At 41.2% G+C, this 14095-nt stretch overlaps 1 protein-coding gene across 1 annotated transcript in view; it reads right to left on the minus strand.

The window, feature by feature from the left end:
- The window catches only part of LOC148043642 (VPS10 domain-containing receptor SorCS1-like), a 596751-nt gene that overhangs the window by 207577 nt on the left and 375079 nt on the right, over positions 1-14095 (minus strand). The window lies entirely within an intron of this gene.

Raw genomic sequence — 14095 nt, forward strand, 5'->3', positions numbered from 1 at the left:
CATTTGCAAGCAAAACTATTTTTCTTCCCTTCTTGCCTGAAGGATAAGAAAACCTGTTAAGACGTCAACTGGATGATCATCTAAACAGATACGTGATCAGGAATTCGGGGGCAGCTAAATTTTAAGCTGCCACCATCAGTAGGCTCCTCCCAGGAAGTCCGTGCAGCATTTTTTTACTCCCGCGTAGCTGCAGTGATTTGTTGTGATGAGCATGGGGCGACTGGACTGATGGTAAGCCCCTGCCACCACTGGACTAACTGCTGCTGCCTCCTCCTCCTCTAACAGCACCGCTGGATTTGCTGCCCGGCGCTGCAGCTGAGGTGAAGCCGCCAAAGCTCCCGCCGTGCTTTTGAGGAGCCTTGAGGCCATGGGAGCCAGTAGGAAGGCGGCGGAGAGGCGGGAGCAGGAAAAAAGGCCTGATGGCTCCTCAAAAGCATGGCAGCGGAGGAGGGGGCAGGGCAGGGGTAACGCAGTGCCCAGCTCAGGTGCTCCAAGCGGAGGGGGAGGAAGCACCGCTGCTGCCATGGGCAGGAGCTTTGGCAGCTTCACTTCAGCGCCAGGTGGCAAAATTTTTAATCAAGAACACCCCCCCCGCCCCGCCCGCCAATGGTGTCTCGCTTTACCAATTTTAAAATCTGGTCACTTTAGCCATTACATTTTTTATCACTCTGTAGCCATTTATTATGACTATCCCTCAACTCTTGAATTTTCATATTAAAGCAGGCCAGGTAATCAAAGTTCGACATAATAGTCTCTGGATCATGACTTTTATGTCCAGTAGATGCCAGTCCTTGGGCTTTCCTCTATGCTTGTATCCAGTGACGTGGGTGGGGTTTATGGCTGGTGAGGCAAATGGGCAAAAGCTGCCCTATGTCAGACACAGCGGCGAGGCTTCAGCGGGGCTTTCCGAAAGCCCCGACGTTGTGTCTGACATAGAGGCGTCTCGCGGGACGCCTCTAATGGCAGACACAGTGGCAGGGATTTCGGAAGGGCTCTACCACACCAAGGGAGAATCCATCTTTCTCCCCTCTCCTACAAAACAGCATCAGAAGGAGAAAGGGGCAGATTATATTAATGAAGACATCCCACGCTTAAAATGGTTCCCCTTAGACAGGAAACGGAAAATGATTATAAACATGTCTGCTGAATGGTCAGCCTCCTTGCTTTAACAGTTTTGGGTTGCTGAAACATTAAAAAAAGTGCCAGCCCACGCGCCAGCATCAGCAGGTAAAACACACACACACACACACACACACACACACACACATAAACACACAATTACTTACAATAATACAATTACTTACAAATTACATTAATTTTGAATTCCTCCCACTCCCTCTGACCCACATACCTTTTCCAGCTCTTTCACAGAGGATTTCAACTCTGCTCTTGCCTGCCATGATGAAATGTAAAAATGTAAAAGGAAAAAGACAAGAGCTGCTGAGGTCAGATTGTGCTAGCTGCTGCCAGAGTCTCCAATGGATGATTCTGCTTAACTGTTTAAAAAAGCCTCTAAAAAAAGTGCCCTCTACAGGAGGAGGTGAGAGAACCACGTGCCTCATCTACATAAGGAATTTTTCACCTTTTAACCCTTGCTTAACTCTGCTCAAGTGATCATAAAGATAGACTAAATGAGGCATGTGGTTCTCCTGCCTCCTCCTATAGAGGGCACTTTTTAGAGGCTTTTTTAAACAGTTAAGCACTAAGCAGAGTCATCCACTGTGACTCTGGCAGCAACTACCTCAGCCTTTTTTCCTTTTACATTTTTTTTTCTTTTCATGATGACAGTGGTGAGGGCCTGCCTCCCCTGCCTGCACGTCCCTGCTTGTATCAATTTTCTCTGTTATTTCATCACTTTATACCAGATCCCAGAATCTGGATAAATAAATGCTAAAATTGGATTCTTTACTATAGCAGCAATACACATGGAAGACATGGATTATTATTCAAAGAACAGAAAAAGTGTTTCTCAATTTCTCAATGATAAGGAAGCAACTGCTGATTAAAATGAATAACAGATTGTATTTTTAAAGGTAAAAACTGTTAGGGCACCAAAACCAAGTGACAGTCACTGAGTTCTACACTCAGATAGTAGTATTTTAGTTTTTGATCATAAGCAATTACTACAAGAAGTATGCCTGTCTATAAGAAAGTTGAATAGATTGAAGGGGGCTTTTTTATAAAAAAACCAAAAACCTTGACTACACTCCGCAGTCAGCTTCATAAAAGGCACACAGCCATTGGCATTACACTAAGTAGATATATTTCAGCATAACATCATGTTGAATGGCACATCAACAGTGACAGGATTCTATCCCTTTCCACCCAACTCCATGGATTGACAGATGGTTAGCTTCATTATTCAAAATAGCATTAAAATGAATGTATAATAGGTACCCCTTAATTTCATTTAATATTATGATTAGCATATTGATTTATTTTATTCTCTGTGCACTGGGCATACACATATATGGACGTGCATGCATTGCAGACATACTTATTAAATGGAATTAATTTTCTGAATTTGATGCTCTGTTGGATAGAAATAATATAGCAGAGAGTAATGCATAATATTCTAAGTAGCAAGTAGTTGGGACTGAAACTCTCTGCAGCAGTTGTGATGTGAATTCAGATGTACCCATACTTAGATAAGTTCCAATGAAATGCAACATAGACTTTAGTATGATTATTCTAAATAAGCACAAATTTGAGAAACAAAGCTTAGAAGTCTTTATGAGTTGGATTCAGGAATGTTATTACAGTTATATAGTAGATCAAAAACTCATGGCATTTTTATGTTTAACAGTATTATGGCGTAAGTTTTCACTGACTCCTAGCAGCTTTACAGATATATGAAATAGGGAGATTATAAACACTGTTGTAAAGGAAGGGAACTAAATGTGGACAATGAGAATACAGGCAAATAAAATGGAAAATAAATGGATAACTAAAGTTATTATTAATTTGATCCCCATATAGTCATTTAGATTATATTGGAGGTGAGTGATTCTCCAGCAACAAGGGCTGCAAAACAGATCTAGAAATATACAACATGAATATTGATAGAGAGACAGAAACAAGGAGACCATGAGTTCAGAGCCGAGGTGGCGCAGTGGTTAGGGTGCAGTACTGCAGGCTACTTTAGCTGACTGTGATCTGCAGCTCAGCGGTTCAAATCTCACCAGGCTCAAGGTCGACTCAGCCTTCCATCCTTCCGAGGTGGGTGAAATGAGGACACGGACTGTGGGGGCAAGTTGCTGACTCAACTTGCTAAAAAAATTTGTAAACCGCTTAGAGAGGGCTGAAAGCTCTATGAAGCGGTATATGTCTAATTAATAAAATAAATAAATAATCAGTCTTAGCATGGACCTTGGGCCAATCCCTCTCTCTCTGAGCTCTATGAAGAATGCAACAGCAAACCATCTAAAATATTTCTATGAAAATTTCAAGGATTTATGCAGGCAGTCACCAGGAGTTAAGAAGGAGAAGGAAGAGGAAGGGAAAGGGAAAGAAGTTAACATGCTGTCCCTCAAACTTTGTTCTTTATGTTTTCACATAATGCAGTTTAATAATATAGAGAAGCTGTCAATCAGGTTCCTAGCCTTAGTTGCACTGAATGACATGTCACATTACCTAACAGGAAGGACACTTACGTCAACTCAGTCAGTTGCTTGTCAGGATGCTATAAACACATCCACAGCCTATCCTATCTGTGGGCATTATGGTATTTGTTGCAAGCTAGAATTTTTAATATAGAGATTACACTGCAGGGCAGCATACTTTTTCTTACATCCAAATAGGACATATGTGCAGTGCATTGACACACAATCAATGCATTTTAATAGTCCTATAATAAATTCTATGGAGCTAAATCATGAATGGTCTTGGCTACTTGTGTTACTGACTTTCTGTCATAAGATGAAATTCCGTGTGCATGAACATCATATAAACAAGCAGAAACAAAGACATGGAAATATTTTATTATAATATTGCAAGTTATTGACTGTCTATAATTTATAGAGAATCATATTGATTGCATCAGTGCCAATGCAGCAATTTTGGTATACACATTGACACAGCAATCAGTACAAATATTTCCCAAAAATAGTTTATAGCAACATAAGTGAAGCCATAATTAACTAGATTTGTTATGCAGGTGTACAGTTCCTGAACTAGCATGATTAAGGGAAGGGTTATGTCTTCTATAGACTTCTGTCAATTGTGATAATCCTGTATCTATTTATCTGAAAGTAATAGCCAGAATATCTACTACTAATACCTGCTAAGAAACTTAAATATAAGACATAATCAAATCCTATAATGATGGCAGTCACTTATGGCTAGTCTCATGCCATTGGTCAATGGGACTCTTGCAAAATAATGACAGAAAATCACCTGACTTAATTGACAGAAAATCAGCTGAGTCCTTTTTTTGTAAAACCTATCACACTCTGAAATTATGACTGTTCTGTTTAATGGAGTGCTGCCACCCAGAAGGCAGCATATGCAAGCTATGTGGAACAATGGCATTACACATAACAGCCTTTGGTTTCTCCTATACTTCAAGACTAGAAAAAAATACCCTGCATATTTCTTCCATTATTAATGGCACTTAAAAAAACTTCCTTGCCTCAGCCACATTTTACTTTCTCACCCATTCTAGGGACAAGTGGTTTATTAAATTGGAGGCAAATTAGAAAACAAGCTTTAAATGTTGTCCCCACAAACATTCCCATGCTTCCAGGACAGCACCAGAATAGAAGCTGTTTGGTCAACAAACAATGGCAATGTGAATGAAAGTTGCTTGTATAGACACTGCATTGGAAATGATTTGCCAACTTAACAAGTTGTAATGTACAAAGGACATTAATGCACATCTGCAAGTGGTACATTTATTCATAAACACATAGACATATTTACAGCTTCATAAACAGCAGTAGTTAAGTCATCCTTATTCTGAATCCTAGATCACCCTCACCAGTGCAGTAAGTCCTTGGATGACTTGAAGAATCTATCTTGGGTTTGGTAGGTTTGCATTTTGGAACTGGAAGCTTCTGAGGCTCCTTCAGTTGCAGCTCTCAAAAATCAGTTGTATTTGGAACAGGAAAGACAAGAAAGTGTCATTTTAACCCTTAAATAAGGAGAGCACCAATTTCAAAAGAAAATAACCCTAATTCTCTTCTGAAGCAACTGAGAAATATAAGAAGTTTTAGTTTCCACCCACTTTGTGATATCCCCTGGGATTTGAAGTCCCCTTAAAGTAATATTTAATTGCCTATTGTCTAATTTCCCTAAGTAGATTTAAAGCACGGCTGTAGTAAGATGACAAAACACAGGATAGATTATAAGTCCATAATTTGGACGAGGAATGGAACTTATTAAGAACAAGGGCATTTAAGATGAATAGTATAAAAGAACATCATATAATGAGCCATATAAGTCTATGAACAAGTCTCCCAGTGGAGGTGGATATACGATTCAGTGTTTATGAGGCTTAATAAAAATAAATGGAGTAGAAATTCCTGCAGCTATGGATCTCCCTGCCTGTATAAATCCCTACCCCCCCCCCTGGGTTAAATCCTACTCAGTAGCTGCTTTGCCATTAGTTCACCCATCCTCACAATGTTCTACAGATAATGAACTCTGCATCACCCTAGGCAAGTGTCTTGTTAATAACCTTGGCACTGACCATGCATACCTAAGCCAAGCCTGGCCATTTTACATTCATTTTGCAATGATGTTAGCAGTGTAGCTAGGCCACCTGCTGCAAAGTAGGCTATATACAGAGGGGCTTCACATGTCTGTAACTAGAAGCAAAAGACAACAAAGTATGAAGGTAAAGAAAGGAATAACTTGCCTGTAGGATCTGATAGTGCTATACATTCTTTCTGAATGTTTAGTGTACATAGTGTTTTAATCAGAGTTCAATCAGATCTGTTTTATTTTTACTATTTGTATGTGTAATTTGTGTTTTATTTATTTACATTGCTACATTCATGTAAGGCCAAAAAGAGTGAAACGGGAGCAACAAGTTACAACTCAGCAACATCTGAGCTCTTCTAGATAGTCTTGAAGTACATCTGCTAGTATCCTTGACTAGTGGTCAAGCAACTGTAGCTGCTCGAAGAGAGTTATAGTTTACAACTGTCTGGAACAGTTTCCTATCCCTAAGGAAATGTTTTAGCTTCTTCTGTACTTAAGAAGATGGCAAAAACTAATTCTCCACCACCACTTCTTAATGACAGCAGAATTGTTTTTGATTTAATTTTAATTGTCTTTTGATTTTAATTGTATTTTTACTATTTGTATGTGTAATTTGTGTTTTATTTATACATTAAGCATTGCATATATTGAATAACCTCCCCCCAAAAATATTGAATACACTCATTTTATACTCAACTGTCAGAAAAATAATAATAAAGCAGACATCCATTTGAAAATACAAGTTTGTAAGCATATACTTTTGTGTACATTTACTTAGTGGTAGTGTTGATTGGACTTGGCTGAATGCCAAATTTATAGTGGAATAGACATTTTGAAACACTTCTGTGGGTCTTAGGGCAAAATAAGTAGTGGTTCCTTAAAATTATCACAACTAAATCTAAACATTTTTTTATATCTGTGAGTAATTTAGTGTTTCAGAAGCTGCAAAAAGGTAACATTTCTGTAAAAAGAAAAAAAGTCTTCTTTAATTTGAGCAAGGGGAGAAAAATTAAGAGATAACATATAAGCATGATTTACTCTAAGTCTTGTGTAATGGTTAGCTTAAGTCCAGTGTTATGGACTCTTTCAGTTCTATAAAAAAGATTCTTTTTAGAGCATTGACAGAGTAAGAGGCATAAATATTGCTTCACATTTTGGCAGATCTGTTTCTCTAAATGTCACCAAATGCCTGGACTACTGTAACGCTCTCTACATGGGGCTGCCCTTGAAGAGCACCCGAAAGCTTCAACTGGTCCAGAATGCGGCTGCGCGGGTTGTCATGGGGGCACCCAGGTACTCCCATGTTACACCCCAAATTTGCAGCAAATTTGCAATTGTTGGAGCAATATCTGCACTGGTTTATGGATGGAACATTCAAGGTATGTTTGCCTTCGCTCGGTGAAAACTCTGATGGGGCGCAGGAGTTCATGGCTTCCATGACAGCCATGGGCTTGACCCAAGTAATTCGAGGCCCAACCCATTCAGCGGGACACATGCTTGACCTTGTATTTCTCTCGGAGCAGTGGATTTATGATCTTGGTCTGAGGGGGAGTGACATCATACCCCTGTCGTGGTCAGACCACTGCCTACTGAGGCTCGACTTCCGGAGGCCAAACCCCCACTGTAGGGAGGAGGAACCGACCAGGTGGTTCCGCCCCAGGCGTCTTATGGAGCCGTCAAGGTTCCAGACAGAGCTTGGGGTTATTCCTGACACTTTCGCCCACAGTCCGGTGGAGACTCTGGCTGCTGCGTGGCACTCGGCGGCGTCAGAGGCCCTCAACCGGATTGCGCCACTGCGGCTCCTCCGAGGCGGCGGATCCCGGAGACCTCCTTGGTTCACCGAGGAACTCCGGGAGATGAAGCGCCGGAGGAGATGCCTAGAGCACCGTTGGAGGTCCGATAAGTCCGAATCGAACCGAGCAATGGTAACCACCTGCACCAGGGAATATACTAGGGCACTTAGGTCAGCTAAGAGATCATACATAGCCACCCTGGTCGCATCCGCTGAGTCCCGTCCAGCCGCCCTGTTCAGGATAACCCGCTCCCTATTGAACAAAAGGGAGACGGGGGAACCCCTGCAGGGCAGAGCTGAAGAATATGCCCAATTCTTAGCGGACAAGATTGCTCGGTTTCGGTCGGACTTGGACTCCACACCTGCAGTTCCAGCCGAGGCACAGGGGGACCAAGTAGAACAGCTCTGGGTTGAGTTTCAGGACGTTACCCCCGGGGATGTGGACAAGGCCATGAGAGCTGTAAGTTCCTCCACCTGTGTTCTGGATCCGTGTCCCTCATGGCTGGTTGCTAACTGCAGTGAGGTGACACGAGGCTGGATCCAGGCGGTTGTAACCGCCTCCCTTCGGGAGGGGAACTTCCCCGCCACACTGAAAACGGCGGTGGTGAGACCCCTCCTGAAGAAACCATCCTTGGATCCAGCTGTTTTAAACAGCTATCGCCCGGTCTCCAACCTCCCCTTTCTGGGTAAGGTTGTTGAGAAGGTGGTGGCCTTCCAGCTCCAACGGTCCTTGGAGGAAGCAAACTATCTAGACCCCTTCCAGTCAGGCTTCAGACCCGGTTACAGCACAGAAACCGCTTTGGTCGCATTGATGGATGATCTCTGGAGAGCCAGAGATGAAGGACACTCCTCCATCCTGGTTCTCCTTGACCTCTCAGCGGCTTTCGATACCATCGACCATGGTATCCTTCTGCGACGACTGCGGGAGGTGGGAGTGGGAGGCACCGTGCTACGGTGGTTCTCCTCCTACCTCTTGGACAGGTCGCAGTCGGTGTTAGTGGGAGGGCAGAGATCGTCCCCAAGGCCCCTAAATTATGGGGTGCCGCAGGGTTCGGTCTTATCCCCCCTACTATTCAACATCTACATGAAACCGCTGGGAGAGATCATCCGCAGGCACGGGATTAGATACCATCAATATGCGGACGATACTCAATTGTATCTGTCCGCCCCGTGCCAAATCAATGAAGCGGTAGACGTGATGGGCCGGGGTCTTGAGGCCGTTATGGACTGGATGAGGATTAACAAGCTTGTGCTCAACCCGGAAAAGACCGAGTGGCTGTTGTGTTTTCCTCCCAAAGATTTGGCCAACATTCCAACACTCAGGCTGGGGGGTCAAATTTTATACCCCTCAGAGAGGGTTCGCAACTTGGGAGTCCTCCTGGATCCACAGCTGTCATTCGACCACCATTTAACGGCTGTGACCAGGGGGGCATTCGCCCAGGTACGCCTGGTGCGCCAGTTGCGACCCTACCTGAACCGGGAGGCCCTCACAACAGTCACTCGGGCCCTTGTGACCTCTAGGCTGGAATACTGCAATGTGCTCTACATGGGGCTGCCCTTGAGGAGCATCCGGCGACTTCAGATAGTGCAGAACGCAGCCGCGCGAGTGATTGCGGGTGCACCCCGATTCACCCGCATAACACCTATCCTCCGCGAGCTGCGCTGGCTACCTGTCGATCTCCGGATGCGCTTCAAGGTGCTATTAATCACCCATAAAGCCCTACATGGCAGTGGATCTGGATACTTGAGAGACCGCCTTCTGCCGATTACCTCCCTACGACCTATAAGATCTCATAGATTAGGCCTCCTCCGTATCCCATCGGCCAGCCAATGTCGGCTGGCAACTACAAGGAGGAGGGCCTTCTCAGCAGTAGCCCCGACCCTTTGGAACGAGCTCCCCGTGGAGATTCGTACCCTCTCCACCGTCCAAGCCTTCCGCATAGCCTTGAAGAACTGGCTCGCCCGTCAGGCCTGGGGATAAGGACCGCCACCCCGCCCGAATGATGAATGAATGTTGTTTTCTATTTTATTATATGTTGTCGTCTTTAATATTGTATTCTCCCCCTCCCTGGTTTTTCTGTGAGCCGCCCTGAGTCCCCTCAGGGAAAAGGGCGGCATACAAATGTTAATAAAACCTAAACCTAAACCTAAACCTAAGGTAGCTCCCGAAATATTTCTACAGGTATTTATGATACATGCTTTAATTGACCATCGCTCAATTCCATTAATATATGTGCTCATGAGAACAAAAACATAGGCTAACTATAAGAGGGTTTTCTGCAAAGTGATCGAACTGTGACCTTCGGTTGCGCCCGACAGCATTCTGATTGATTTTGAACAAGGAACTATGAATGCACTGGCAACTGTATTTCCACATGCTACCGTACTTGGTTGTCTGTTTCACCTTGGTCAGTCCTTATGGCATCGTATACAAAACGAAGGCTTATCTAATTTGTATTGCGATGATGAGAACATTAAACTGTACTCTAAAATGCTAATTGCACTGAGTTTTGTTCCTTTGGAAGATGTTGGGTCCGCCTTCGACGAACTGAACGATAGTAAACCAGACAATCTTCAGAATGTTTATGATTACTGGGAAGACAATTACGTTGGTCGTTTGAGACGCAAACGACGAGCTAAGCCGTTGTTCCCTATCACCATGTGGAACATGCGAGGTCATGTTGCTGATGGCTTGCCGCAAACAAATAACTCAGTCGAGGATTGGCATAACACATTCCAGTTGTCTGTAGCATGCCACCATCCAACCATTTACACATTGGTTCATCATTTCCGTCATGAACAAGACGTAACAGAATAAACCATTAGGCGTATACAGAGCAGAATTACCAACAGTCAGGCAGCAAGCAAGTCTTTACTTCACCCATCAGGATGCCGCTATAGGGCATTGCATGCCAAAACAATTAGACATTATCCCATGCCATCCCTCTACTAAACACCTAATTTACATAGCACTATCTTATGTCTAAGGATATATGACCGTGTAGTAGAGTTGTATTACTATTAATAGTACCAGAGACAAATTCTTTGTGTGTCAAATCACACTTGGCCAGTAAAGAATATTCTATTCTATTTTTCTTCATAAGGAGTTGAGACCCCATCTATTCTTCCTCCACACATTGTTCCCCTCTATTTATTCTCCTCCTTGAGAAATTAGGGGTGGAAGATCCCGAATTTGGACCTAAGCATATCGCCACAACCTCTATTTTGGTAATAGGGACATTTTTAACAGCAGCTATTTTATGATTAACCTTTTCTTAAAATGCTAACTCTGTTGGTAAATTTAAAAAGCAAGGGATTTCTCCTTTTTAAAGCAAACTAAAACAAAAGTGGATATTATTGCAGGGTTTTAGGTAGGCTACTGGAATCAATTATTTTCTATTGGGAAGCCAAAACTATAATCTAGTTCTAAGATTGTTTCTTGCTTGCTCCTACTTTAAAGTCATGAAATATAATAATGAAGAGCAATGAAACAGTCTAAAAGAAAAATTGAGTAAGCCCATATCTGGATACTATTTCTTTCCATGCTTGATAAATAAAGGGTAAGTAGATTTATGTTTCCTCTGGATTATGATGGGTTTCTTTCTCTTAAACATAAAAAATACAGACCTTTATTAAATAGGGAAATTTAGAATTTTAATCTCTTGACTGTCCAAGCTAGAAAATTAATGTCTGTGTAGAATGTCATTTAAATGAACTCTTTTCTTTAAGAGAGTTCAAGCAGCAGAGAACATGTTAGTTCCATCTTTGAATGTGGGTGCAAGTGGTTGTCCATGGCAAATGTTCTATGAAAGTAATGGCTTTAATTACTGTTTTCAATATCACTGTATTCTGTTAAATGAATTCTGCTTGCTGAATACATGGTTTGAGAATGATCAATTTAACAAAAATAGTACATGGTCTTCATATTTTCTTACCAGTAATAAAAGTTGAAAATGCAAGCCCTATCTTCCTATTTTAAATAGTTGTTTTTAAAAAGACTGATAATATTGAAGCGAAGTGAACAATCCGCCCTTGTTTTGGCAGATTGTTTTTACTTATAGAATTGTAACTATACTGTTCAACAAAAACAACTGCACCTAATTAAATATAGTGATAATTACCAAAGACAGTTGATAAGAGATAGTTTCAAAGAAAACTTTCAGGTAAATATGGTTTGTGTATATGTATGAAAGGGGTAGCTCCCAATTAATTGCTATTTTCATAAATTGCTTCAAATTAGTGGCCAGATTACAAAAGTGCAACCCAAATTATTTTTAAAAAAGTGGAACAGAACACAGCAAATATCCAATTAATAAATAGCACAAGATAAATAAACAGCATTGGAAAGAGTGAATGTAATAAAGAACATCTGTAGGTAAATGGGAAAACATCATGGACTGAAGAATAGCCTTGAATTATAATGAGATAGATATGACATATAGCTTCAACGTTTTTCATGACAAAGGTGAAGTACATCCACATAAGAAGAAGCCACTTATATTATCACTGAGCTGTTGAATAATGAAAACTTTTCCACACATAACCTAGTGTCAGCTTTCTTAATCAAATGGCAAAATGGATCAGAAAAACCATTTTGATGCTGTGATGAACCTTAGGTTTTCATCATAATTTGTTATGAGCTTGTATAAATAAACTGATGGCTCACATGATTAGGGAAGATTATTGCTACACAAATCAACTGCACAGGCAACCAGAGACAGCACTGACCCTCAACCAACTCACACAAGCCCCCCCCCCCAACCAGTACTTCACCTCCCAATGACCCTCACCAAGACCCATCACAAGACTCTCACTAGTGACTTACATCTGACCCATCACAAGACACACTAGAAGTCTCTCACTTGACATACCCACACCTGACCCATCACAAGACTCATCACAGGACCCAGACTAGATGGAACCCTCACCTCACATGATGTCACCATCACAGGACCTATTGACCACATGAAGCTCTTATAAACAGAAGAACACTGACACCCCCTAAAATCTGTTAAAGGTGTTACCTAGCTTGGTAACAAAATGTCAAAAAACCAACCCACAAGCTCAGAGAATGAATATTCATACTCATCCTACACCTGAGCTACAGATATTTGCCATAGATATTGCAAGGTCATTGATGTTAAAGACAATTAATTGAAAAATATTTAATATAATGATCATATAATTAATATTACATTAATGTTAACATACTAACATTAATGCTAATATTAAGTGATTATTACTTGTTAAATATTATTTCAATTGAAGAACCAGAGTAATATATAAGAAATAAAATATAGCTCCTAACAAGTCATGATTGGCTGAGAAAAATAATCAAGCACCAGAAAGGCCTATATAACATTCTCTATTCTCCCCAACAGGGGGTTACTGTTTACTATATATAACATGATAAATCCCCTTTGGTCAAGTAATACATGACATATACACAAAGCCAATTTGTTCCATTTTGAATTTTAGCCATTTTGTCTAAAACTAAAATATCTGAGGTCCAATTTCTAATTGTAACTAACAAAAGATTTTCATTTCTTAGGAAATGAAATATAAGAAGACGTTAAAGGGGATTAGACAAAACACTATAGGATCAATCTCTTACTATAGATCCCCCATGATAGCAAAAGCGGACTTCCTATACCCATAGAAAATACAAATCAATGTAACTTAATTGATCATAAAGGCAAAGATAGCATTCAAAGATTAATTAATAAATATGACTGTGATTATGAGAGCTATGGAATAAATAGTCATAGCTACTTGATGTAACCAGTTTAACCAGATCCAATTTGCAAGAAAGAGCCATAGCTGGATTCAAACAATAAAATATCTCATGACAATAATGGCTGCTTATTGAATAGACTAAGTAACTGGCTTCACTTACTATTCCCAGTCATAATTATACTTTACTAACCACAACAGATAAATTAACTCAGTACTCTGAGCCAAAAGAAACTAAGATATTGGTTAGCATAATGAGTAAATATAGTGCTTACATGGAAAAATCCCCAAATTCAACCCTTGGCATCTTTAAGCATAGTCCTGCCAACATAGAGTTTATCAGATAAGAAATTGAATGCATTTTTACTATAATGTACATAACCTGTGACTAAAGCAGTAGTAGGTTGCTGTAATATCAGCCAAACCAGTAGTGGAATTCAGGCCTGGATCACAGAACCGGCAGCAACCCAGGCTTGCCACGCCCCCAAACTGGTTCCCTCGTGCACAGTTCATTGTTCATTGTAGTTCATTGAACTGCACATGCATACACAGTGCACATCTGGTTTGCGCGTGGGTTGCAAAATGGCAGTAACGCCGGCAGCAACCCACCCCTGGACTAAAGGCCTCAGTTTGTCAAGCCATGCTATGTCCAAAGGATGCTAGCTAGACTAGATAGATAGATAGATAGATAGATAGATAGATAGATAGATAGATAGATAGATAGATAGATAGATAGATAGATAGAAAGAAGTTTATTTATATGCCGCCCTTTTCCCTGGGGGGACTCAGGGCGGCTCACAATCCAAGAGGGAGGGGGAGACAGACTTTTTAACATATAAGACAATACATAATTAAAAAAACACAACA

The sequence above is a fragment of the Thamnophis sirtalis genome, unplaced genomic scaffold (assembly GCF_051295495.1).
Source record: "Thamnophis sirtalis isolate CommonGarterSnake01/CBP01778 unplaced genomic scaffold, rThaSir2_p1.2 scaffold_11, whole genome shotgun sequence".
NCBI classification, from domain to species: Eukaryota; Metazoa; Chordata; class Lepidosauria; order Squamata; family Natricidae; genus Thamnophis; species Thamnophis sirtalis.